The 24461-nt window shown below is 47.3% G+C and overlaps 1 protein-coding gene and 1 pseudogene across 3 annotated transcripts in view; both read right to left on the reverse strand.

The window, feature by feature from the left end:
* The window catches only part of LOC134928377 (carbonic anhydrase 13-like), a 118485-nt gene extending 105459 nt beyond the window's left edge, over nt 1-13026 (reverse strand). For all 3 annotated transcript variants that reach the window (XM_063924057.1, XM_063924055.1, XM_063924056.1), the window contains exon 1: nt 12929-13026. The gene's annotated coding sequence lies outside the window, so the exon portion shown is untranslated. The remainder of the gene's footprint in view (nt 1-12928) is intronic.
* A 7619-nt stretch (nt 13027-20645) lies between these two features.
* LOC134929966 (5S ribosomal RNA) lies at nt 20646-20765 on the reverse strand (annotated as a pseudogene).
* Between the last annotated feature and the right edge of the window lie 3696 nt (nt 20766-24461).

Below are 24461 nucleotides of genomic sequence, written 5' to 3' on the forward strand. Positions count from 1 at the left end.
TGTCGACCTATAGTGGTCAACCTAAACATTGTCGACCTAGACACTGTCGATCTTCAGACCGGATCCCGTTAAGTGACGTGGGCCTGGAAAAAAGATTTTGGGCAGAAGTAGTATCTACTGCAGTATACCTAAAAAATCGTGCACCTACAGTATCTGTAAAAGGTATAACGCCACTGGAGGCGTGGTCCAATCAAAAGCCAAGTGTCAGTCATCTTTGTGTCTTCGGGAGCAAAGCTTTTGCACATATAACTAAGGAGAAAAGGAGAAAGTTAGATCCAAAATCCATAGAATTTAGTATTCTCGGATACTGTGAAGAAAGCAAAGGATACAGACTATGGATATTACAAACAAACGTCTTCTTAAATCAAGAGATGTGGTGTTCCATGAAATAGCACCACTAACTGGGTCAGTGGAGCAAGAAAAAAAACAACATGTATCATTGGATGTACAGGCAGCAGAAAGCGTGTCTGAAACTGAGATTGTCAATGTAGACAACCAATCAGGAAACAGCAGTTCCATGAGGAACACAAAGGTGTTCCAGCCAAGAAATACAGTGAGGAATATGCAGACATAGCTTACTGTGAACCCCAAAACATACAGGAAGCAAAGTCAAGCAGTGATTGGACAGAGTGGAAGTCAGCAATTGATACAGAGCTGTCAGCACTGGATGATAAAAGTACATGGACTGTAGTTGATAGGCCAAGCAACCGTAAAATGATCACGAACAAAGTGGGTCTTTTGCAAGAAGTTAAATGCAGACAGGACAATTGCTTGTTACAAAGCCAGCCTTGTTGCCGAGGGATATACCCAAAGGTCTGGAATTGATTACATAGATGATCTATTACTGGCAGGCCAAGAGAAACACATCACTGATGTAAAACACCAGCTAAAGCAAAGGTTAAAGTTAAAAGATCTAGGCCCTGCAAATCATTTGTTAGGCATGAGGATTGTACAAAATCTAAATGAAGGGACTGTTACAATTGATAAACAAACATATATTGAGGAAATACTTTCCAAGTATGGAATGTCTGATGCAAAACCAGTGAGCACTCCCATTGACAAAGGTGTAAAAATGGTAAAGGCCATGTCACCAAGCAGCCAGGAAGAGATAGAGGAAATGAAAGAGATTCCTTATCAGAATGCCATTGGTAGCTTAATGTACGCAAGTATTGGGACTTGTCCTGACATCGCACATTCAGTAAGTCGGGCAAGTCAGTTTGCAATCAATCCTGGGAGGCAACACTGGATTGCAGTTAAAAGAATTTTAATATACCTTAAAGGTACAATTTCACTAAAGTTGGGATTTACAAAGTCTAAAGGTTCCAACTTAAAAGTTTTCTGTGATGCCGACTGGGGGTCAGATGAGGACAACCATCGTTCCTACATGGGGTATCTGTTTGCATTGGCAGGCGCTGCCGTCAGCTGGGAAAGCAGGAAGCAACCCACAGTTGCCCTTTCTATTACAGAAGCGGAGTATATGGCACTTACATAAACATCAAAGGAAGCACTACGGATAAAGGACACTTTGTGGGAATTAGGTCTTCTTTGTCACAGGGAGACCATCAACATTGAGTGTGATAACAAAGGAGCGAAAGATTTGTCTTCTAGCACCAAGCATTATGGACGGTTTAAGCATATTGATTTACTATAAGACATCACTTCATTCGGGAATTAGTGGAGAATAAGTCCATCAATGTGGAATATGTGGCAAGTGAGGACAATGTTGCCGACATGTTAACAAAGGGACTGTCATCACACCTGCTAAATGTGTACCTGAAAGAATGTGGACTAGAATATATTTGATGTTGATTTGTTCTTACTGTTTTTTGCTTCATAACCATGTTTTCAGTTACAGATATGACTTTATTGAAAAGTTCTGATAAAATGTCATGTACTTTTATATGTGACCGGAGACAGTCCTGAACAGGGGAAGGGGCGGGGGGGTTGGAGTATAGTGCACTCAGTACCTTGTCTCCTGTGTATACATTACACTGTGTGCGCATCCTCTAGTGTTAACCCTCTAGTGCTGGAGCATCAGAGAGGTGGAGACTGTTGACACTGTTCCTCCTGCAGTGGAGAGCTTGTGTCGCACTGCCTGAGTGGGATGGAGAGCAGTGGGCGGTGTGTGTTCCTTCCAACGGGAGTCAGTCTACACGGACGTGCAGCCTTCCATCCCATACTGTCAGTCACTACCTTACCACAGCCGCATGACGTATAGCGATAAGTACATAAGTACCGCGCTTTCACTGTACGAGCCTGACATATATATGAGTGAGTTACTGCTGCTGCAGAGCATCTTCTGCATTAACCAGTGTTGTCTTTGCATGTTAATAAACCAGCGTTCTGAATAACTCTCAATTGTGTGGATTAATACCACTATCAAACACTCTGCCAACAATACTGGAGTAAAATTACTAGCATTTCATAAGTGTCAAATGCTCTTATGGACAATTACATTAAGTTTATGCAAAGAGTCAAGGGGGGGGGGGGAATTCAAATGTTTGAAATGTTTGAAAAGTCAGTTGGGTGTCTGTTTTTCCTATCTAATAGACAGGAAAAAAACAGACACCCAACCAAATTTTCATTTGAATTCCCCCCAATATTTGCAATGTTGACCCTTCTTTTTCAAGACCTCTACAATTCGTCCTGGCATGTTGTCAATCAACTTCTGGGCCACATACTGACTGACGGCTGCCCATTCTTGCCTAACCAATGCTTGGAGTTTGTCAGAATTTGTTTTGGGTTTTTGTTTGTCCACCCGCCTCTGTCAGAATCCATTTGGAATTCCCTCTGTAGGAACATATTCACAGGGACTGATGTTCTCGGTACAATAGCAGGTTTATTTATACAGGGTAAAGCAGTGTACAACTGTAAACAATAAGTAAAAACCAGGAATGATTGGAGAACACAAAATGAAAGGGAGAACTGGAATTGCACTTGCAATGCTGGTAGTTTGGGAAGTACTTGGCAGTACTGGATACTTGGGAACACACTTGTGATACTGGGAACTGAGGGGACACAGAGACGCTGGAAACTGTGGGTACACGGGATGCCAGGAGACCGAGTACACGGACATCCTGAAGACTGATTACATGAAAACGGTGTAGACTGTGGAAACACTTGAGACACTGTGGACTGTGAATGCACTTGTCACACTGTAGACTGTATAGACACTGTTCTGTAGCAGAATTAGCACCATAGCAGGATGCACTTGAGCAGAGAATGCAGGGTTGCAGGATTGCACTGTAGAAGATTAGCACCATAGCAGGATGCACTTGAGCAGAGAATGCAGGCTTGCAGGATTGCACTGTAGAAGGTTAGCACCGTAGCAGGATGCACTTGAGCAGAGATGCGGCATTGCAGGATAGCACTGTAGAAGGTTCACAGAATAGCACTGTAGTAGAGTATGCAACGTAGCAGGATAACAGGATTGCACTGTAGCAGGATCACAGGATAGTACTGTAGTAGAGCATGCAACGTAGCAGGATAACGGGATTGCACTGTAGCAGGATCACAGGATAGCACTGTAGTAGAGTATGCAATGTAGCAGGATAATGGGATTGCACTGTAGCAGAATCACAGGATAGCACTGTGGTAGAGTATGCAACGTAGCAGGATAACAGGGTTGCACTGTAGCAGGATCAAAGGATAGCACTGTGGTAGAGTATGCAACATAGCAGGATAACAGGATTGCACTGTAGCAGGATCACAGGATAGCACTGGAGTAGACTATGTAACGTAGCAGGATAACGGGATTGCACTGTAGCAGAGTAGCTACACAGGATAGCTGTTGGAGCCTGGCAGTACTATGGATGATTTTAGCAGTAGAGACCAGCATAACCAGGAACAGGAACTGAGACAACCTTGACACGATGAACTGGCAACTGGGAGCCAGTGTGGCTGGCCTATATAGTGAGTTCAGGTGCGGCTCACAGCTGTGGTAACAGCTAATTACCAAGCTGCAGATACAGAGCAGAGGGCGCCACCCCAGGCATGGAGGAGAAACTGCATGGATCGTGACAGTACCCCCTCCCATAAGGAGCGGATTCCAGACGCTCAACACATGTCAGAGTCTGAATCAAAAGGTAGAGGGCATATCAGGGTATCCTCATGCTGCCAAGGAAGTCCAATAGAGGCTTTCAACTTAGACTTTCCCTTTTTCTTCTTTCTCCTTTTTGTAGATTTCCCAGCAGGAACAGTAGACTGAAGCTGAAGAAATAAACAGGTAAGCTGATTGCTGGAGTCTCTGAGCTGGCAACAGGAATCTCGGATGAACCAAGATAGATAGGAACCTTAGATGGCCCCGGCTGGGCAGGAACCTCAACTGAAATTGACTGGTTTCCTGAAGCCTGATAAGAGCATGAGTTGAATTTCTTAATTACCACCTCACTGAAGGCCACAAGATCGAGAAGAACTGGGTCATTGGTTTCAATTAGTGGACTAGCCCATTCCAAGGCTTCTCCTCTGAAGGTCAGGAATAACAATTTAACTATGTTGGAGGGAGTAATTCCAAGGGAAGGGTCTGTCTCCATCATGGTAAGATATCGGTTAACTAGTGCGAAGTATTGCGCTAAATCTCCATCAAAGTAATCCAAAGATGGAGCGTTGGATGAATTCTGTGAAGTAGAAGCTTGATTCTCTGGAAACACTGGAGATGGAATAAAAAGTGGACCATAAGGACACTGAGGAGGGAACAGACTTTCAGGAGACTGGTCAGAAATATATGATGATCCTAACCAAACTTTGACTAGAGACTTGGATGACACTTTTTGGATTTGGTCCTTCCTGGAAGTCCTGGGAGACTGAGCTGTACCCAAATCGTGAGCCAACAAGTTAGTAGTAGGATTGGAACCCAGGACTACAGTAGTGCCTACATGCCTAGATATATGGCCTGTGTTGTGAGAAACAAGGGTGCTAGATTCCTTTTCTGAGATTGGCATAATGCTCAGAGCCCCCTCCTGGGGCTGGACTAAGGCAGGAGCCCCCTCTACATGGGGCTGAACTAAGGCAGGAGCCCCCTCTTCACGGGGCTGGGCTAAGGCAGGAGCCCCCTCTTCACGGGGCTGGGCTAAGGCAGGAGCCCCCTCTTCACGGGGCTGGGCTAAGGCGGGAGCCCCCTCTTCACGGGGCTGGGCTAAGGCAGGAGCCCCCTCTTCACGGGGCTGGGCTAAGGCGGGAGCCCCCTCTTCACGGGGCTGGGCTAAGTCGGGAGCCCCCTCATCACGGGGCTGGGCTAAGGCGGGAGCCCCCTCTTCACGGGGCTGGGCTAAGGCAGGAGCCCCCTCTTCATGGGGCTGGGCTAAGGCAGGAGCCCCCTCTTCACAGGGCTGGGCTAAGGCAGGAGCCCCCTCTTCACAGGGCTTCTCTGGCTGGGCAGCACTGTGAAGACTCTCTGGCTGGGCAGCACTGTGAAGACTCTCTGGCTGGGCAGCACTGTGAAGACTCTCTGGGGCTGGACCCTCTGTACCCCCTCCTGGGGCTGGACCCTCTGAACCCCCTCCTGGGGCTGGACCCTCTGAACTCCCTCCTGGGGCTGGACCCTCTGAACCCCCTCCTGGGGCTGGACCCCCTCCTGGAGCTACAGGCTTGGAAACCTTAGGTGGAAGACCAGTTTTGAGACAGATGGTATTTAAAGATTGGAGATGCACTCTGCCCCCATTTATTGGTTTTCGAATGGGACAAGTTAGAATAAAATGTCCTTGACCCCCACAATACAGGCAAAGTTTATTGTCTCTGCGATGCTGGCATTCCGTTTCTGAGAGACTAGGTCAAGGGAAACTTTGGAACCTGCCTCTTGTCTGTGGAGGAGAGGTGCCCCTAGCATACCTAGTCCATGGGTCAGAAGAAAACTCCTTTTCTGGAGCTATTTTACTGGGGTCCACCAGTCTCCCCAGGAATTCAGGTAGAATGCATAGAATACTGGATACTAAAGTCTGTAGCTGGTCTAACTTTTCCTTTAAAATCCCCAGTCATAAGGAATCTAAAGAAGGTGATGTCCCGGGAGATGAGGGGTTAACGAGCTGTGAGAAAACTCCCTCAGGCAGACTTCCCTGCTGTTGTTTGTTTTAGGGCAGTTCATACTGTCATAATCCGTTTGGAATTCCCTCTGTAGGAACATATTCGCAGGGACTGATGTTCTCGGTACAATAGCAGGTTTATTTATACAGGGTAAAGCAGTGTACAACTGTAAACAATAAGTAAAAACCAGGAATGATTGGAGAACACAAAATGAAAGGGAGAACTGGAATTGCCCTTGCAATGCTGGTAGTCTGGGAAGTACTTGGCAGTACTGGATACTTGGGAACACACTTGTGATACTGGGATTGGAAACTCACTTGTGATACTGGGAACTGAGGGGACACAGAGACGCTGGAAACTGTGGGTACGCGGGATGCCAGGAGACTGTGAGTACACGGACACACTGAAGACTAATTACATGAAAACGGTGTAGATTGTGGAAACACTTGAGACACTGTGGACTGTGAAGGCACTTGTAACACTGTAGACTGTATAGACACTGTAATAGGATTGTTCTGTAGCAGAATTAGCACCAAAGCAGGATGCACTTGAGCAGAGAATGCAGGGTTGCAGGATTGCACTGTAGAAGGTTAGCACCATAGCAGGATACACTTGAGCAGAGAATGCAGGGTTGCAGGATTGCACTGTAGAAGTTTAGCACCATAGCAGGATGCACTTGAGCAGAGATGCGGCATTGCAGGATAGCACTGTAGAAGGTTCACAGAATAGCACTGTAGTAGAGTATGCAACGTAGCAGGATAACAGGATTGCACTGTAGCAGGATCACAGGATAGTACTGTAGTAGAGCATGCAACATAGCAGGATAACGGGATTGTACTGTAGCAGGATCACAGGATAGCACTGTAGTAGAGTATGCAACGTAGCAGGATAATGGGATTGCACTGTAGCAGGATTACAGGATAGCACTGTGGTAGAGTATGCAACGTAGAAGGATAATAGGGTTGCACTGTAGCAGAATCACACGATAGCACTGTGGTAGAGTATGCAACGTAGCAGGATCCCAGGATTGCACTGTAGCAGGACCACAGGATAGCACTGTAGTAGAGTATGCAACATAGCAGGATAACAGGATTGCACTGTAGCAGGATCACAGGATAGCACTGGAGTAGAGTATGCAACGTAGCACGATAACAGGATTGCACTGTAGCAGAGTAGCTACACAGGATAGCTGTTGGAGCCTGGCAGTACTATGGATGAGTTTAGCAGTAGAGACCAGCATAACCAGGAACAGGAACTGAGACAACCTTGACACGATGAACTGCAACTGGGAGCCTGTGTGGCTGGCCTATATAGTGAGTTCAGGTGCTGCTCACAGCTGTGGTAACAGCTAATTACCAAGCTGCAGATACAGAGCAGAGTGCTGAACACCAGAGCAGAGGGTGCCACCCCAGGCATGGAGGAAAAACTGCATGGATCGTGACAGCCTCTTGAGGATTGACAACAAGTTCTCAATGGGATTGAGGTCTGGGGAGTTTCCTGGCCATAGACCCAAAATGTTGATGTTTTTTCCCCCGAGCCACTTAGGGCCTCATTCAGCATGGATCGTAGATGTGCGAAAAATCAGACGCCCAGCACAGGGCAAGTCCACCCCGCATGCTGGGCCCTGCCTCCCCCTCCCACTGCAAACATGCGAAAGCATCGCACAACGGCGATGCTTTCACATGTTTAGGGTTGCCCTCCACATACGCAGCCTAGCTGCTAAGGCAGACGCCAACCTGCCATCTTTTGGGCCGCAGCGGCTTCATGTGACGTCACCACAAACGGTCCGGACACGCCTACATTGTCCAGTCTGCACCCTCCCCAACGCCACCGCAACACCCCTTAAATGCAACCGCTACGCCCCTTCCCACCCTGCGAATGCCTCTGCCATCACATCTTACTGTGTGCGCAAGTGCAGTGTGGCTTCTGCGCACACTTCAGAGGGCTTCAGCATGCGAGCGCTGCCGCAGCAGCATTCCATGCTGAATTAGGCCCTTAGTTATCACTTTTGCCTTATGGCAAGGTGCTCCATCATTCTGGAAAAGGCATTGTTCCTCACCAAACTGTTCTAGGATTGCTGGGAGAAGCTACTCTTGGAGGATGTTTTGGTAATATTCTATATTCATGGCTGTGTTCTTAGGCAAAATTGTGAGTGAGCCCACTCCCTTGGCTGAGAAGCAACCCCACACATGAATGGTCTGAGGATGCTTTACTGTTGGCGCTCACCTTTCCATCTCCGGACAAGCGTTTTTCCACATGCCCCAAACAATCTGACAGGGGATTCATCAGAGAAAATTACTTTACCCCAGTTCTCAGCAGTCCAATCCCTATACATTTTACAGAATATCAGTCTCTCCCTGATGTTTTTCTTGGAGAGAAGTGGCTTCTTTGCTGCCCTTGTCTGGAAAAGCTAAGCATACCTCCCAACTGTCCCGATTTTCGCGGGACTGTACCGTTTTTTGGGGACTGTCCCGCTGTCCCACCCGCGGGCCGCAGTGTTCCGCGGTGGGGGGGGGGGGACAGTTGGGAGACTCATGCACTCGCTGCCCTGCTTAGCAGAGCAGCGGGTAAAAGTCGCTGTGTGCATGCGCACAGCATCTATTCACTGGAGTCAGAGGGAGAGGGGGCATGCCAGCGGCTCACAGAGCGCTGGGCATGCCCCCTCAGTGACGAAAATGGGGGCGTGGCTCGCGATTGCGGGTCCTCCCGCGTGTGTCCCTCTTTCTACTGAAGAAAAGTTGGGAGGTATGGCTAAGGTGAGCGCTACCATCAGTCCTGTGTCATGCCAACAGTAAAGCATCCTGAGACGATAGGGGTGCCCCTCAGGAGCCATAGTTACATCCACCTCCTATGTACCTTACATCCGCCTCCTATGTACCTTCACATGACTTGATGCTACACATCAGCCTGATAGTGGTAGCTGCACCTGATTAGACCCGCAGCAGCAGTCAGGACAGTGTAAAAGGAGGAGGCTGCATACAGAGACATCCTTCAGTATTTTGCTAGATGAAATCAGTGGCATCCTCCAGGAGCCAGTGACCCTAGGCAGCCACCTAAAGATGCCTATAGTAGAGCTGGCACTAACAAACAAGACTCAAGAATACTTTCAATTTGCCATACACTATAATTGTCTGATGCCAGGGAGAGGTAGCAGGGAGAGGCAGGGTGACGCCAGGGAGAGGCAGTGTAATGCCAGGGAGAGGAGACAGGGAGAGGCAGTGTGATGCCAGGGAGAGGTGGCAGGGAGAGGCAGTGTAATGCCAGGGAGAGGAGACAGGGAGAGGCAGTGTGATGCCAGGGAGAGGAGACAGGGAGAGGCAGTGTGATGCCAGGGAGAGGAGACAGGGAGAGGCAGTGTGATGCCAGGGAGAGGTGGCAGGGAGAGGCAGTGTGATGCCAGGGAGAGGAGACAGGGAGAGGCAGTGTGATGCCAGGGAGAGGAGACAGGGAGAGGCAGTGTGATGCCAGGGAGAGGAGACAGGGAGAGGCAGTGTAATGCCAGGGAGAGGAGACAGGGAGAGGCAGTGTAATGCCAGGGAGAGGAGACAGGGAGAGGCAGTGTGATGCCAGGGAGAGGTGGCAGGGAGAGGCAGGGTGACACCAGGGAAATGTGACAGGGAGAGACAGTGTGATGCCAGGGAGAGGTGACAGGGAGAGGCAGTACGATGCCAGGGAGAGATGACATGGAGAGGCAGTGTGATGCCAGGGAGAGGTGGCAGGGTGACGCCAGGGAGAGGTGACAGGGAGAGGCAGTGTGGTGCCAGGGAGAGGTGGCAGGGTGATGCCAGGGAGAGGTGACAGGGAGAGGCAGTGTGGTGCCAGGGAGAGGTGGCAGGGTGACGCCAGGGAGAGGTGACAGGGAGAGGCAGTGTGGTGCCAGGGACAGGTGACAGGGAGAGGCAGCGTTACACTAGGGCAGGTGACAGGGAGAGGCAGTACGATGCCAGGGAGAGGTGACAGGGAGAGGCAGTGTGGTGCCAGGGAGAGGTGACAGGGAGAGGCAGTGTGGTGCCAGGGACAGGTGACAGGGAGAGGCAGCGTTACACTAGGGCAGGTGACAGGGAGAGGCAGGGTGACGCCAGGGAAAGGTGACAGGGAGAGGCAGTTTGGTGCCAGGGAGAGGTGGCATCGCACTTCCTCTCCCGGTTACCTGTCCCTAGTGTCACGCTGCCTCTCCCTGTCACCTCACCCTGGTGTCACCCTGCCTCTCTCTGGCATCACACTGCCTCGCCCTGTCACCTGTCCCTAGTGTCACGCTGCCTCTCCCTGTCACCTCTCGCTGGCTTCATCATTCCATGCATACTCAGATGCCTAATGTCTGTATTCTGCACAAAAGTATTCTACTCATTGTGGCCTTGCTTTAAAGCATGAAGAGCATACTTGCCTACTTTTGAAAAAGCATTTCAGGGAGATTGTGAAAGTATCACCTAACAGCGCGGACGCGTACTACTACATAGGAGAGGCGTGTCATGAAAATGACTTACATCCAAATGTAAATGATCCCCAAAGTTAGTAAGATCTACTTGTTGAAGAAAAGACACTGAGATTTTGCAGGATTTGTTTGTGTATTGTGTTTTACAAGAGGTTCCATATACTGTAAGTGGCCATAGGGATCATTGGGCTGTATAGCCAATGCAGGGAAATGGCACTAATGATCCCATTTGAATGTATGTATCTCTGATTTATTTTTCCCCCAAGAATGTAATAGCTGCATAATGGGGGTAAGGTGCAATCAGGGAGATTGCTGGACTTTTCAGGGAGTGAGGGAGATTGCTGCTATTTCAGGGAGTCTCCTGCAGAATGAGGGAGGGTAGGCAACTATGATGAAGAGTTACCTCTGCTGCTTGTCCACTACCAGGGATGCCATTGAGAAACTGTAGCTATTCAAAGAATAAATCAGCTGAAGCAAATGCTGTATTCCATGTGCCTAAACTAAAGACCAAAACAAGGGGTATCCTTGAAGCAAGGATTTAGTTAGTCCTATGTTTTGCAGCTCAGAAACAGATGTGCAAGGTTTAAACCTAAAATAAAGTTTTACATTTCTTTTCATTATCCATGAATCTATCAGGAACATTAAATGTGGGTACTAGAACCCCAGATGCTAGAATATGAGGACCTCTAACTACTTCTCATGATACATACAGTATGTACTGTATATTACTCCTCAACAGAGTTCCCTTTTAGCATTAATGTTTAATGTTTAACTTTTTCAAAACATACTTTCCTCTGGAAAACCGCCTCACATTTACCCCCCACTGCGGGTCGTGGGCAGACACAGGACCAGGGCAGAGTGATGGTGCACCTTCATGGCAGTAAGGGTAATTGTTACTACGAATGTGCGGTTCGGTTTTCCTGATATACGAACACACCTAAACTTAGGAGATCCAAATTGATTTGAGTACCAGTTCAGAATCACTGTGTAGAACCGAAAACCGAGTACCGGCTCTGTTGTCGGTTCGGACCTCGGCCTTAAAAACCGAACTCGGGTTTTGGATTGCATGTAAACAGGTCCATATTAGATGATTTTAGCTGTTTTTATCGACTTTAATAATTTTTTTTTCTCATAATGATCGATTTTTATTGGTTTTAAAAGAATTCAAAACTGAAGCAAAAACTGAATCCGAACCATAACACTTGAGAGTGATTTTGTCAAAACCAAAACACGACGATAAATTAGAACCAAAACCAAAACACAGGGGTCAGCACACATCTCTGATCATTACCATTGGGTATGTTACTTAGCTCCCAGCCCTCGTCCTGCAATGAAATTCCCTGTTACCTCTGAATTGATGGAGTGTAATCTGTCTCAATATTATATACTCAATAATAAAAATAGCATTGCTCTGCTTAAAAAACCCCCAGAGCACTGGGGCTCTATCTGTAGAGTTATAGAGCGCAATGAAGGGCTGTGTGATGGGAAGGTGTGGCCAAATGATGTGGGTGTGGTCATACTCACAATGAAAAAAATGAAATGACTAAAAACTACTATGCTGTGCCATGCACCAATGAGAGGACCATTCTTCCCTCTGCACAGCTTGCCCGGGTCCTGGCAAAGTATACACTTGCCCCCTCTCGTCACCCCTGTCTATCTACATTAGAGCATAGTGCCCCTTGCACCTAACAGCAATGTTAGTAAATAGACCCTACCGAGGGAGTCTTTATTGGATGTCGTTTAATTTCACTGACTTGTCGCATCAGCCTATTATGAAATCCTGCTTGCTGGGCAAATACTACAGTGTTATAGCCACAGGCTCATTTACTCTGTCACTTCACAGCAATACATTGCATCACATACCCGTTTCCAACCCACGCATACTCTCTTACATGTTTTATTATTTTCACAACACAGAAACTTGGTTAATGAAAACAATGACTAAGACTCTAAAGAAATCTGGATGTACATGTTTTTTTTACAGCAAAGTATATGGGAATAAAGAGAGTGTTGAATTTCAATGTTAAACAACTTGAAGAACAGAAGAAGTTACTAGAAAGTATATACTATAATATCATATAATTACTAATGTTAGTCATATTGACATCATTGTCTTATTTAGCAATAATCTCAGTTGAAAAGTGCCCACAGGTCAAAAGTCCCAGTCTAGCCCCAATAGGTAGTAGTTGAGAATGCATCAGCTACAGTAGATGACAACAGACTTGAACACAGATGTAGTCCAGGGGAAACCAGTGGTCAAGGTGGGCAGTAAATGTGTATGGCCAGGATACAAGGTAAATATCAGGGTCTCAGGTAGACAGGGATGGACAGAAAAAGGCCTATCAGTGACAAGTCATCAAAAAAGCAGAGAGCAGGGACAAGCCAGGTCTGTAATGGTTAATTAGAAAAGCATGTAGAAAGCAGTACAGGTACAAAAATGGCTGTGTTTGGGTGATACGTGGAAGCCTGTTCTACTACCTTATCCTAATGCGGTTTCTGTAGGGGTAATAGGAGGATCCGTGCTGCCCCAAGCAGTAACTGCTGCAACCACTGTTTTTCCATCAACAGCTGCAACTGTCATCGTAAGTACCAACCAATCAGCTTTTGCCACTCTACAGGCTGGGCTAGAAGCTGATTGGTTGGTTCCCTATCTCTCACCAAGATTTGATAAATTTCCCCCAGGGAGAGTGACGGGGGTCAGTTGTAAAGCTGAGTGCTGAGAGGTATTTATCAAAAATGGGGGTACCTTTCATCTGCTTCTAGCAGTCACATGCCCAGGCACCACCGTTATTCATCAGTGGTCACCTGTCCATGGATGTCCAGCAATGTGCTGTGGTTGTGTTGGCTTCTGATTAAAGCACACATGTGCTGCAGCCGTCTGCGCACCATGCACATAGCTGTTTAACCCAGCAGGTTTCAGTGAAGTTGGGGAGAGGTTTTGCTGGTCAACATTGCTGGCTATATAATATATAGGTAAAACTATTGCAAGATGACATTACCCAGCGAGCAGCAACAAGCTTGGCTTTTCGCCGATAGGTAGAGTTAAGCCTTTGTCCCCATAGAGTCTATGAGGATGATGTAAAGAACGTAATCAGAGATTTATCCGGTGTTATCTCTTTGTTAGATAGGGAGAAGCGGTGAGAGATGCTTTTGCTCTCTTCATATATTTGCCCCTATACAGTATCTTGGTGAGTAATAAAGACAGTTTTGTTTTTCTGTATGACTGGTGATCATTGTAGCCCTGTTCTCCTTGTAAGAAATCCAATTCTCACCGAGCTGCGCCATTAGGTAACATGTAGTGGTTTGTGGCTGTGGTTTGATGCTTCATCCATGACAATTGATCTTTGCCGCTGTGGAAAGATGTGCTGGATGCCTGCTAACAGTAATAATCACATTCTTGCCTGGCAATACTGCAAAGCACAGAGTGTCCCAACAGTCTATGCCCATAAGAGGAACATTCACCTGCTTCACTCACAAGTCATGCACTGGTTCAGATAAGCACTTGTAGATATCACCAATAGGATGAAGCATCAAACCACAGCCACAAACCACTACATGTTACCTAATGGCGCAGCTCGGTGAGTATTGGATTTCTTACAAGGAGAACAGGGCTACAATGATCACCAGTCATACAGAAAAACAAAACTGTCTTTATTACTCACCAAGATACTGTATAGGGGCAAATATATGAAGAGAGCAAAAGCATCTCTCACCGCTTCTCCCTATCTAATATATACGTATTTTATTTTGTAACATTTAAATCTGCACTTTATACAGTTAGTAGACAAATAACATTGGAATCACATAACAATCCAGCATTACCACTGCTACAGTACAGTGGCGTAAGTTCGTCCCAGTTGCCCGGAGGCAAGATAAATTTTGGTGCCCCCCTCCCCCCCTATATTTAAATAAATATATGTATAAATGAGTGTGTGTGTGTGTGTGTGTGTGTGTGTGTGTGTGTGTGTGTGTGTGTGTGTGTAGAGCGTTCTGAAAAAAATGTATACACTGTATATATACATTTCATTGTCTTTTATTTTAAATTACACATTTCTTAGTAGTGATACCCAGGACTAGAACCCATGACCTGTTATACTGACAGCAGACACTTTAATGATGGAGCTATTTGCTCCTGTGCAGGAAGCATGAGAATTCTAACTATATGAAGTTATGTCTAATTGTCAGAGAAGTTACTTCATATAGTTAGAACTCTCTTATTTTCTATACAGGACAAATAACTTAATCAGTAAGGTGTCTGCTTCCAGTGTAATAGGTTATGATTTCTAATCCTGGGTATGACACTTGTAAAATGTGCATCTACAGTATAATAAAAAGGGTGTGATTTGTAAGGTGCAGGGACCAGTGAGGAAGTCAGCCACTGAAGAGATAGCAGCAGGTATCAATTAACTTAACTCATGATGTCACTGAATGGGAGGAGAGGTGCCCCCCTTCAGAGCAGGAGCCCGGCGGCAGATGCCTCCGTTGCCTCCCAGAGTTACGCCTCTGCTACAATACATACAATACTGGCAGCTTTGGCTGCCAATAACTATGGCTAGTAGGTCTGCAAGAAAAGACCTCAGAAAAAAATAGATATAGGGCCTAATTTAGATCTGAGAGCAGCAGCAAACTTGTTACCAGTTGCGCAAAACCATGTGCACTGCAGGTGGGGCAGATATAACATGTGCAGAGAGAGTTAGATTTGGGTGGGGTGTGTTCAAACTGAAAACTAAATTGCAGTGTAAAAATAAAGCAGCCAGTATTTATCCTGCACAGAAACAATATAACCCACCCAGATCTAACTCTCTCTGCACATGTTATATCTGCCTCCCCTGCAGTGCACATGGGTTTGCCCAACTGCTAACAAACTTGCTGCTGCGATCAACTCTGAATTACCCCCATAGTGTACACTCTGTTTTGCAAGTGATACAACATCCAATATGCTCGCTTTTTGAGGTAGGGAATAGCGCCTAGTCACCGACAATATAGTATGCAACTTTGGGGTACTGTATATTTCTCAGAGCTTGGACAGAGATATAGTGGAGAGAGATAAAGTACCAGCCAATCAGCTCCTATCTGCCATGTTACAGGCTGTTTTAGGAAAGAAAGGGATTTTTTTGGGGCCGCACTAGTCTTTAATTATATTACTAAAGTCCTCTGAAAGACTGATTTATGACGCTATATTGCGTTATGGATATAGCAACCTTATGCATATGAAAAAGTATTTTTGCAAAAATTTGTTGCTATCAGTGGTGCTCCCTAGAGGCAAATAGAAATAACAGTTAAGAAAACCCAACAAAAGAGAGTTGGAAAGTAGACTCTTGTGTGGGAGCACACTATTCAGAGGATTGGGTGTGTGTTAATCACTTCTGATAAAACATAATTTAATTAATTCATTATTAAAAAATGATTATAGGAGTAAATAATACGGAAGTAGTGTAGCTACGCGAAAATATAGCACTGTATTATATATAATATATAATTGATGTGGTTTTCAGTACCACAATGGGAACCGGAAATCGATGTCTATGGCCTAATGGTTTTACTGATATCGCAGTAACACCTTTGTATAGTATATGACCATCATTTATTCTACAGCAGTCCTATTCAGGATTATTTTGGTCGTAGAGAATTAAATCATAGGTCATACAAAACCGAGTGCTAGTTGGTATTACTAGGGATCAGTCTAGATCGGGCAAAGTAATATTTTGTAGAGATGAGCGCCTGAAATTTTTCGGGTTTTGTGTTTTGGTTTTGGGTTCGGTTCCGCGGCCGTGTTTTGGGTTCGAACGCGTTTTGGCAAAACCTCACCGAATTATTTTTGTCGGATTCGGGTGTGTTTTGGATTCGGGTGTTTTTTTCCAAAAACACTAAAAAACAGCTTAAATCATAGAATTTGGGGGTCATTTTGATCCCAAAGTATTATTAACCTCAAAAACCATAATTTACACTCATTTTCAGTCTATTCTGAATACCTCACACCTCACAATATTATTTTTAGTCCTAAAATTTGCACCGAGGTCGCTGTGTGAGTAAGATAAGCGACCCTAGTGGCCGACACAAACACCGGGCCCATCTAGGAGTGGCACTGCAGTGTCACGCAGGATGTCCCTTCCAAAAAACCCTCCCCAAACAGCACATGACGCAAAGAAAAAAAGAGGCGCAATGAGGTAGCTGTGTGAGTAAGATTAGCGACCCTAGTGGCCGACACAAACACCGGGCCCATCTAGGAGTGGCACTGCAGTGTCACGCAGGATGGCCCTTCCAAAAAACCCTCCCCAAACAGCACATGACGCAAAGAAAAAAAGAGGCGCAATGAGGTAGCTGACTGTGTGAGTAAGATTAGCGACCCTAGTGGCCGACACAAACACCGGGCCCATCTAGGAGTGGCACTGCAGTGTCACGCAGGATGTCCCTTCCAAAAAACCCTCCCCAAACAGCACATGACGCAAAGAAAAAAAGAGGCGCAATGAGGTAGCTGACTGTGTGAGTAAGATTAAGACAATTTTATTTTAGGTTTTGGAGTCCTTTTTTTACTGATATTTGGTGTTTTGGTTTTGACATGCTCTGTACTATGCCATTGGGCATCGGCCTTGGCAGACGACGTTGCTGGCATTTCATCGTCTCGGCCATGACTAGTGGCAGCAGCTTCAGCACGAGGTGGAAGTGGATCTTGATCTTTCCCTAATTTTGGAACCTCAACATTTTTGTTCTCCATATTTTAATAGGCACAACTAAAAGGCACCTCAGGTAAACAATGCAGATGGATGGATTGGATACTAGTATACAATTATGGACGGGCTGCCGAGTGCCGACACAGAGGTAGCCACAGCCGTGAACTACCGCACTGTACTGTGTCTGCTGCTAATATATAGACTGGTTGATAAAGAGATAGTATACTCGTAACTAGTATGTATGTATAAAGAAAGAAAAAAAAACCACGGTTAGGTCACTGGTATATACAATTATGGACGGGCTGCCGAGTGCCGACACAGAGGTAGCCACAGCCGTGAACTACCGCACTGTACTGTGTCTGCTGCTAATATATAGACTGGTTGATAAAGAGATAGTATACTCGTAACTAGTATGTATGTATAAAGAAAGAAAAAAAAACCACGGTTAGGTCACTGGTATATACAATTATGGACGGGCTGCCGAGTGCCGACACAGAGGTAGCCACAGCCGTGAACTACCGCACTGTACTGTGTCTGCTGCTAATATATAGACTGGTTGATAAAGAGATAGTATACTCGTAACTAGTATGTATGTATAAAGAAAGAAAAAAAAACCACGGTTAGGTCACTGGTATATACAATTATGGACGGGCTGCCGAGTGCCGACACAGAGGTAGCCACAGCCGTGAACTACCGCACTGTACTGTGTCTGCTGCTAATATATAGACTGGTTGATAAAGAGATAGTATACTCGTAACTAGTATGTATGTATAAAGAAAGAAAAAAAAACCACGGTTAGGTCACTGGTATATACAATTATGGACGGGCTGCCGAGTGCCGACACAGAGGTAGCCACAGCCGTGAACTACCGCACTGTACTGTGTCTGCTGCTAATATATAGACTGGTTGATAAAGAGATAGTATACTCGTAACTAGTATGTATGTATAAAGAAAGAAAAAAAAACCACGGTTAGGTCACTGGTATATACAATTATGGACGGGCTGCCGAGTGCCGACACAGAGGTAGCCACAGCCGTGAACTACCGCACTGTACTGTGTCTGCTGCTAATATATAGACTGGTTGATAAAGAGATAGTATACTCGTAACTAGTATGTATGTATAAAGAAAGAAAAAAAAACCACGGTTAGGTCACTGGTATATACAATTATGGACGGGCTGCCGAGTGCCGACACAGAGGTAGCCACAGCCGTGAACTACCGCACTGTACTGTGTCTGCTGCTAATATATAGACTGGTTGATAAAGAGATAGTATACTCGTAACTAGTATGTATGTATAAAGAAAGAAAAAAAAACCACGGTTAGGTCACTGGTATATACAATTATGGACGGGCTGCCGAGTGCCGACACAGAGGTAGCCACAGCCGTGAACTACCGCACTGTACTGTGTCTGCTGCTAATATATAGACTGGTTGATAAAGAGATAGTATACTCGTAACTAGTATGTATGTATAAAGAAAGAAAAAAAAACCATGGTTAGGTCACTGGTATATACAATTATGGACGGGCTGCGGAGTGCCGACACAGAGGTAGCCACAGCCGTGAACTACCGCACTGTACTGTGTCTGCTGCTAATATATAGACTGGTTGATAAAGAGATAGTATACTCGTAACTAGTATGTATGTATAAAGAAAGAAAAAAAAACCACGGTTAGGTGGTATATACAATTATGGACGGGCTGCCGAGTGCCGACACAGAGGTAGCCACAGCCGTGAACTACCGCACTGTACTGTGTCTGCTGCTAATATATAGACTGGTTGATAAAGAGATAGTATACTCGTAACTAGTATGTATGTATAAAGAAAGAAAAAAAAACCACGGTTAGGTCACTGGTATATACAATTATGGACGGGCTGCCGAGTGCCGACACAGAGGTAGCCACAGCCGTGAACTACCGCACTGTACACTGGTTGATAAAGAGATAGTAGTATACTCGTAACAACTAGTATGACGACGGTATAAAGAATGAAAAAAAAACCACGGTTAGGTGGTATATAATACAATTATGGTTGGACGGACTGCCTGCCGAGTGCCGACACAGAGGTAGCCACAGCCGTGAACTACCGCACTGTACACTGGTTGATAAAGAGATAGTAGTATACTCGTAACAACTAGTATGACGACGGTATAAAGAATGAAAAAAAAACCACGGTTAGGTGGTATATAATACAATTATGGTTGGACGGACTGCCTGCCGAGTGCCGACACAGAGGTAGCCACAGCCGTGAACTACCGCACTGTACACTGGTTGATAAAGAGATAGTAGTATACTCGTAACAACTAGTATGACGACGGTATAAAGAACGGAAAAAAAACCACGGTTAGGTGGTATATATTATAATACAATTATGGATGGACGGACTGCCTGCCGAGTTCCGACACAGAGGTAGCCACAGCCGTGAACTACCGCACTGTACACTGGTTGATAAAGAGATAGTAGTATACTCGTAACAACTAGTATGACGACGGTATAAAGAACGAAAAAAAAACCACGGTTAGGTGGTATATATTATAATACAATTATGGATGGACGGACTGCCTGCCGAGTTCCGACACAGAGGTAGCCACAGCCGTGAACTACCGCACTGTACACTGGTTGATAAAGAGATAGTAGTATACTCGTAACAACTAGTATAACTATGACGACGGTATAAAGAAAGAAAAAAAAAACCACGGTTAGGTGGTATATAATACAATTATGGATGGACGGACTGCCTGCCGAGTGCCGACACAGAGGTAGCCACAGCCGTGAACTACCGCACTGTACTGTGTCTGCTGCTAATATAGACTGGTTGATAAAGAGATAGAATACAATACTACTAATATACTGGTGGTCAGGCACTGGTCACCACTAGTCACACTGGCAGTGGCACTCCTGCAGCAAAAGTGTGCACTGTTTAATTTTAATATAATATTATTTATCATGTACTCCTGGCTCCTGCTATAACAACCTGCAGTGCTCCCCAGTCTCCCCCACAATTATAAGCTTTATATACAATACATTGATGTGCAGCACACTGGGCTGAGCAGTGCACACAGACTGAGTCACTGTGTGACTGTGTATCGTTTTTTTCAGGCAGAGAACGGATATATTAAATAAAACAAACAACTGCACTGTCTCTGGTGGTCACTGGTCACTGTGGTCGTCAGTCACTAAACTCTGTCTGCACTCTGCACTCTCTTCTAATCTACAGTATCACAGCAATCTCTCTCTCTCTCTCTCTTCTAAATCTAATCTAAATGGAGAGGACGCCAGCCACGTCCTCTCCCTATCAATCTCAATGCACGTGTGAAAATGGCGGCGACGCGCGGCTCCTTATATAGAATCCGAGTCTCGCGATAGAATCCGAGCCTCGCGAGAATCCGACAGCGTCATGATGACGTTCGGGCGCGCTCGGGTTAACCGAGCAAGGCGGGAAGATCCGAGTCGCTCGGACCCGTGAAAAAAAAAGTGAAGTTCATGCGGGTTCGGATTCAAAGAAACCGAACCCGCTCATCTCTAATATTTTGCAGTACCAGGGTGTTCCAGGGTGGTCCCCCATCCGAGTACTAACCCGGCCCTCCACTGCTTGGCTTCCAAGATCAGACGAGATCGGGCATCTCCAGCGGGGTATGTCCGCAATTATAATCTGCCCGTTCAGTCAATCCCAATACCCGTATTGCCAAGATTGTATATCAGTAGTGATCTGAAACAGTCGTGTGTTCAGTATCTAGATCTCATGCCCATCAGGATGTAATTATGGCAGTGTTGATTCTCATGCAGTAATTATATACAAGGGCGTCCGCTGTGCAAGCAGGCTGCAGAGGACGCTAGACTGCCATTAATAATACTCATGCAGCATGGTGGAGGGGGGTTTCTGGGTGCTCGGAAACCCCCCTGGGTGCGCCACTGGAGCCGGACAACCCAACAACACCAACCGCACCCCCAACACTGCCCAACATCACCGGGAGTCAGTGGGACACTCCTGTGTCAGCTATCCAATGGGAACTGGTTGGCACTGGAGTTTGGGATGATCCGCAGCAGCTGTGTGGCACTGTGCACCTGGCTGGCCCCAGTGGGCTTGCTGTTCCTGCTGATTTTGGGCAGCATTTGGGGGTGCGGTTGCTGTTGGTGTGTTGTCCGGCTCCCCTCAGGTAGTTTTGGATTGTGCTGCAGCTGCGGCGTTGTACCCGTCACCAGTTCTGAGTTGTACATATATAGTGGTCGCAATTCCGGCAACTGAAAGTCCATCACAAAAATTCCAACTGTATTCTGAGTTGGAGACATCTATTGATCTAATTACTGTACCAATGACTTCATTAGTGTACGGTCCCTCTGGAAGCACATAGCTTCATATTATAGACAACATCCTGTACTGTACTGTTTTTTTTTTTTTAACAACAGTTGTTTATATTAAGATCATTAAGACATACGTTCAATTGGAATCATTTTCTATATTATTTTAAAACATTAGATACAGTACATGATGAAAATAATGTCTTTTGTATGTCATTATTCAATCAAACGAAGCAATTTTTTTAATATAGCATCACATCATCACATTTTATAAATGCCAATCAGTCAGTAATACTGTTTAGTTCTACAGTAGCTGATGTTATTGAAGCACATAAATATGCAGATACTGCCACCTTGTGTCAGTCTACAGTAAGTGCATATTACATGCAAAAAGTCTTGTATGGACATACCATACTAGATTTTGGTGTTCCAAAAAAATAAAATAAAAAATGTGATATGTACAACTTGCCTATAAAACACACCCCTGTTTTATATAATGGTTCCAGTCATCTCCCTCAAATGCTGAAGCATGTGAATCATGTTGCAGCTAAGGGGGGACTGCGAGCGATCACGCAAGACTATACTTGTCTACCTTCCTGGGAGCTGCGGGAGACTCAAGATTTTTCGGATAGCCCAGTACAGCACCAGAAGGGTATGTTATTATCAGGGACGTGCGGACCCCAACCCCACCCGCTTCCTAGTGAAGCGGGCATGATGGAGATAAAAGCACTGAAAACGCAGCAACAATGTGAAGGGGGCGGGGCTAAAAAACATGAATCACCATGGAGGGTCTACCACCCACGATGGTCCCTGAGGGGATAACACCCCCAGGCCAAAGGGGGAAGGTGAGTTTTCCCTCCACAGATGCAGGCGCAGATTCACCGGATGGGGCACCTGAACAGGGGCCAACCGCCAAGACAGGTGATGGAGGCCCCGACACCGGAACCAGGGTGATGGCCAGCTTTGTGGGTACCACAAAGGAAAAAGCATGGAGGAATGTAGCAGGGCCAGTGTACTCGTGCGGTCACTGGCCCTGCTACTAGCATGCGCGTCCCTCCTCACCTGGGACGGCCCGGCGCCGTCTTATGGGGCCGGAGGTAGCGCTGGCTTCGGGAGGCACTGGGGACTGCCGACTTCAGCCACCTGCGGCGTATCGCCGACTTACACACCCTGCGGCCTAGCGCCGGGTCAAGAGATACCACGGCCTAGCGCCGACTTACCACACCTGCGGCATAGCGCCGACTTCAGCGACCTGCGGCCTAGCGCCGACTTCAGCCACCTGCGGCGTATCGCCGACTTACACACCCTGCGGCCTAGCGCCGGGTCAAGAGATACCACGGCCTAGCGCCGACTTACCACACCTGCGGCGTAGCGCCGACTTCAGCGACCTGCGGCCTAGCACCGACTTCAGCCACCTGCGGCGTATCGCCGACTTCCCATACACACAATTGCGTTGGGCTTCCTTGCCCTGGATGCCCCCTACCTATGGCTGCCTATCTGGGGGGTAATGGGGGCCTTGCGCCCTCTGCTGCTCAGGCCATGGGCCTGCCTAACTGTGGGAGGTAATGGGGGGGGCCTAGCGCCCTCTGCTGCTCAGGCCGTGGGCCTGCCTATGTTGCCTCAGGCCTAGTGCCTGCCTAACTGTGGGGGGTAATGGGGGGGCCTAGCGCCCTCTGCTGCTCAGGCCGTGGGCCTGCCTATGTTGCCTCAGGCCTAGTGCCTGCTTTGCCCCACAGGCCTAGTGCCCGAATACCTGGTGGTCTAGGGGAAGGGGGGGGGGGTACTTACCCGTCCAAAGGGCCACGGCTGGACCAAGCCTGGTCAAGCCGCGCCCACCGCGTTGTCTTCACCGGAGGCGGGATGGCTCCCACCACCTCCGGGCTTCCTGGAGGCTTCACCTGGGCAGCGGTGGCCCTTGCAAGCTCTTTTGCGTTGCACACCGCTGGCCCAGGGCTTCCGACGTCTTCCCCGACGGGTGTCGGCTCTTTGTACTTCACCCGGCGGGCGGCGGCGCCCTCCAGGACTTCCGGCGCTGTCTTCTTGCTGCAGTCTTCAGGAGCTCTTCTCTGCTCCCTCCTGGCCGACGAACTGAGCCCTCGCGCCCGGCGCTGGCTAATACAAGCCAGTGCCAGGGGGCGGGGCTATGACGCGGCGAGCCGGGATTGGCTCGCCGCCGCCACTCCTGATTGGCTGCCAGCTCACGAGCCGCGATTGGCTCGCGGCTGGCGCCAAATTCAAAAAGCTGCACGGTGATTGGCGGGGCCTGAGTCCCGGAGGATGCAGGCCCGCCGCCATCACCCGCGTGGAGCGGCAGTGGATACGCACCGCCGCCCCCACGCCCGCTGCCGAACTCTGCATTCCGCTGGGCAGGTGGAGACCGGACCAGGTCCGGTCCCCAGTGCCGCCCGAAGCCAGCGCTACCTCCGGCCCCATGGGACGGCGCCGGGACGTCCCAGGTGAGGAGGGACGCGCATGCTAGTAGCAGGGCCAGTGACCGCACGAGTACACTGGCCCTCGCTGCACATATGTTATGTTATACTGCACAGGACTATAGTGTGTTTTCTACAGTACGTTTCTGTTATTAGTCTGGTACACTATCATGCATGGACTATATTTATCAAGGGGATCCAACTATACATGCTCAAATGGATAGTCAAACCTCTATGTTGCCTGGCTGCACCCCTAAACATGAGCATCTACCACTGCATTCCCCGGTCTGACACTGCATACAGGGATATACTAGGAAGTTGCAGAGTGGACAGCCAGGAGAGTTATTATTCTAGAGGGCTGTCCCAACCTAGATTGCAGACACATAGCGGGTCATTCCGAGTTGATCGTAGCTGTGCTAAATTTAGCACAGCTACGATCATCTTCCCAGACATGCGGGGGGACGCCCAGCACAGGGCTAGTCCGCCCCGCATGTCAATCCGGTCCCCCTCCCTCCTCGCACAAGTACAAAAGCATCGCACAGCGGCGATGCTTTTGTACTTGAAGAGTAACTCCCGGCCAGCGCAGCTCCTGTGGCTGGCAGGGAGTTACTCATC

This window comes from Pseudophryne corroboree, chromosome 5, assembly GCF_028390025.1.
Source record: "Pseudophryne corroboree isolate aPseCor3 chromosome 5, aPseCor3.hap2, whole genome shotgun sequence".
Lineage (NCBI taxonomy): Eukaryota > Metazoa > Chordata > Amphibia > Anura > Myobatrachidae > Pseudophryne > Pseudophryne corroboree.